Source organism: Helianthus annuus, chromosome 8 (assembly GCF_002127325.2).
Source record: "Helianthus annuus cultivar XRQ/B chromosome 8, HanXRQr2.0-SUNRISE, whole genome shotgun sequence".
Classification (NCBI taxonomy): domain Eukaryota; kingdom Viridiplantae; phylum Streptophyta; class Magnoliopsida; order Asterales; family Asteraceae; genus Helianthus; species Helianthus annuus.
The window spans coordinates 132,193,437-132,197,280 of record NC_035440.2 but is presented as its reverse complement, the minus strand read 5'-3'; the positions used below and the strand labels follow the sequence as shown (position 1 = coordinate 132,197,280).

General features: G+C 41.8%; 1 non-coding gene across 1 annotated transcript; it reads left to right on the top strand.

The window, feature by feature from the left end:
• Positions 1-2,035: 2,035 nt before the first annotated feature.
• LOC118481530 lies at positions 2,036-2,141 on the top strand. The gene has a single exon (XR_004865739.1). It is a non-coding gene; the product is annotated as a small nucleolar RNA R71 (small nucleolar RNA).
• The last annotated feature ends 1,703 nt before the right edge of the window (positions 2,142-3,844 follow it).

Here is a 3,844-nt window from a genome sequence, read left to right as displayed (position 1 = left end):
GTTTTCAAATTTTGACAATTTTCGCTTGAATTTACAAAAAATTTTAAAAACCTCAAAACTTCCTCCTATCCCCACACTTGGGATACATTGACCCCAATGTATGGTTTTGAGAGGATTTGATCACTTAACTCTTTAACGCCAACCACAAGCTTGTACACTCAAACCACAAATTTCTTTTTGTATATTTTTTTTTTTATATTTTTTTAAACACACCACCAACTAGCCCAAACCCAAAACATAACATCAACTAATACACCCCCAAACCTCCCAACCATAAACAAAAGCAAACAACTAACTACCAAAATTTCAAAGCTAAAGAACATAACAAGACTAAGGAAAGAGTACATTGACCTGGTGAAGTTCGACACAACCGATGTTGTAGACAATCCGACTTCCTATCACCACCTTCACACAAATATCCATACATCTTCCCCACACTTGAATGTCGCCATGGCCCTAAAACATAGAAAGATAAAAACAGCAAGATCAATGTAAAACCCCGGGTTGCCTCCCGAGCAGCGCTAAGTTTCGAGTCTTCAGCCAGACCGTGCCAACCCTATTTATGGTGGCTCAAAGAATCGGTTCCTGCCATCTCCATCACTTCCTTGTGCCATTGAGCAAAATGCATCCATCTTGTTTTGACTCTGTGGGTAATCAAATAGGCTCTTGCTTGAACCCATATGCTTTTCTTCACGATCCGGTGGGTGATTTCTTCTCATTCTTTGGAACACCTTTTTTATACAATCATTAGACTCACCACCCTTCCCCTCAATGGATTCATAACTAATCACTTTAGTTTGAACATCAAAGGACAACTTACGCTTCTTTTCGGTCATGGTAATAATCCCATCTCTACAATTAATTTGAGCATTTGCTGTGTATAGAAACGGTCTACCTAAGATTACCCTTTGTTGTGCTCCCATTTTGGTAGAAGCATAGTCTAGAACTAGAAAATCCACCGGGTATTCGAATTCTCCTAAGCGAATCATAACACTCTTAACTATTCCCCGTGGATGCCTCCAACTCTCATCCGCCAAGCTCACAATGGTGTCTACGTCTTTAAGCGGACCGAAATCGTACATGTCATATAGCTCACCCGGTAACACACTCATGCTCGCCCCATAATCCAACAATGCATGAGGAATTTTTAGTTTCCCCACTCGGATAGGCACGATTGGCGCTCCATACTCTTTATCATTCTCGATTTCGGCATCTTTTTCCAAACCTGCATTCACTTGATATGAAGAAGTTAGCAATGTTTCATTAAATTTAGTACTAGGAACGGTGCTTACCACATTGATATTAACACTTTTAATGTTTTTGGGATTTATCACCGTGTCACTTGGTAACTGGCCTTTTGCTTTCTTCAATATTGCCACTTCACTTGCAAGTTGACCCATTTGGGTGGTCAAAGTTTGAATCGCTTTATCACGGGCCTCGTCCTTTTGCATCCGAACCTCATCACGTTGATTCATCCGTTGCATTTCAACTTGCATCGCCTTCAACATCTCCATTACTTCGTTTCCACCCGAAGAGCTTTGACCCGTTTGATATTGCCTTTGAAATCCTTGGTTTCCTTGGAAATTCGGGTTAGCTTGATTTGAAGGGTTCCCATATCGGAAATTTGGATGGTTCCTCAACCCGGGGTGGTAAGTGTTGGAATTCATGTTGTAGTTCCTACCACCCCCTCCTTGACCTTGTACCGCATGAACTTTTTCATATTGCCCTTCCACCATTCCTTGGCAATTTTCAGCCGCATGACCTATTTCATTACAAATAGCACAAACATCATAAATTTGGTTAGTGGTTTGAACATTACCGTTATCTATTGCGTGCACTTGAGGTCGGGCAATGGCCGGTCGTGCTCTCCTCGATGCTTGAGCTTTCCTCTTTGAAGTAATGGCCATGTTCCAAGAACTCCCAATCGTCATTCTCGTAATTCGTGCCAAATGACCCATTTGTAATGGACATCAAATCACGAGCATCTTCGGCACTTAACCCCTCGTGGAAGGCATTCATCAACTCCCAAAGTTCAATCCCATGATGAGGACAATTTTTTATCATCATATTAAAGCGCTCGAAGGCTTCATGGAACATTTCGCCTTGTTGTTGTTGGAAACTCCTCAACCCCTTCCTAGCATCGTTGGTCTTTTGGGCGGTGTAAAATTCGTCTAGGAAAATATGTTGCATTTCCGCCCAAGTGTAAATAGATGCCGAAAGCAAAGTGTAGAACCACTTCTTTGCCTTATCTTCCAAGGAGAATTGAAACAAAACCAACTTCACATCATCGGCCGAAAAACCTTGACTCCCAAGAGTGTTAAAAATTGAGTCATAGGCCTCCAATTGAAAATAAGGTTCCTCCGTTGCTAGACCCTTATATTTCGGCAAACTTTGTAATGAATTAGTCCTTACTTCAAAGGTTCTTCCTTGGTTGCTATGAGGAATAACCACCGGTGAAGGGTTGTGAGTAATCACCGGCCTAAAATGCGCTTCAATACCCCTCGCATTTTCTCTAAGATGCCTCCTTGGTACACCAAACCTACACCTTGGACGCATAGGACCCATTGGTCTTGGCATATGCCCTTGTGGTGCAATTGGTTGTTGAAATTGTTGTTGTGGCATCGGTGGGTTTTGAATTGGCCTTTGGAATTGTTGTTGAACATTCGGTGGACGAACTTGTTGCAATGGTATGGGACGTTGCATTTGTGGCCCTTGTGGCCTCGGCCTCACATGTTGAGGTATGAGTTGTTGTTGTTGCACTCCACCAACATTTGGAATCACTTGCATTTGGCCTTGCATATAACCGTATTCCCCTTGATCTCCATCACCCCCGTAAGCATACCCGTCTTCATCAAAACCCTCAAACTCCTCAAATCCTTCATCATACCCATCTCCTTGAATTCCCGAAGATTGCCCAAATGGAAGAGTCGAGTATTGGAAACCCGACTGGTTTGAGGGTCTAAATGATGTAGCATGTACAATGGTCGAGTTTGGTGCTATGGTATGGCTTGAAGATGATGGACCCGCACCCGGGAAGAAATGGGATAATGGTGGTATAGTGATGGAAGGATTGAAGGTAATGGTTGGTTCTTCTTGGGTAGTAATGGGTTTTGTGGTGTTGGTTGGTGTAACATTTTGAATTATGGTGGGTTCGGTAGTATTTGGTGGAATGGTGGTATTTGGTGAAGGTTGAGTGGTTGATGGTATAAAGGGTTGAGCAGGTTCACCCGTAGTGGGTGGTGGTGGTGGATCCCTATCCATGTATCGAAGTGGTGTAATTGGTGTAATCGGTGTTGTTGGTGAACCGCTGATTGTATTTTCTCTTAGTAAAATCCTATTTGCTCGCAAAGTTCGCTCGATTTGTGGATCAAACACTAGTGGTGAAAGCTTGTGAGAGCTTCTAGTACGCATGCACCTGTAAATACCTGCACACTAACACACCCCGTGTAAACCAGAAAAATAACAAACTTAAGAAAAGAACAAATAACACACGTTGCGCACTACTCCCCGGCAGCGGCGCCAAAATTTGACGTGATGTCGTGGTCACAATCAAATTTAATCCAATTACTACTAAATAGTTAGTGGCAAGTGGGTATCGAACACAGGGAGTTTGTGGAATATGTGTTATTTGAGAATTTATCTAGATTAACTAAATAAGACTAATTGTGAGAAAAGTAAAATGTAAGAGTTGGTTGGATTGGTTTCTTTTAAAACTACGATTACTAATTAATTTGCAAAATGAAAATTGAGTTTGTAAACAATTTAGAGACAAATGACTATCTTGAGTTTCCGGTTTGCTTCGACTTTTGTGCTAACATTCAACTAGAAAGAACTACATAGACAT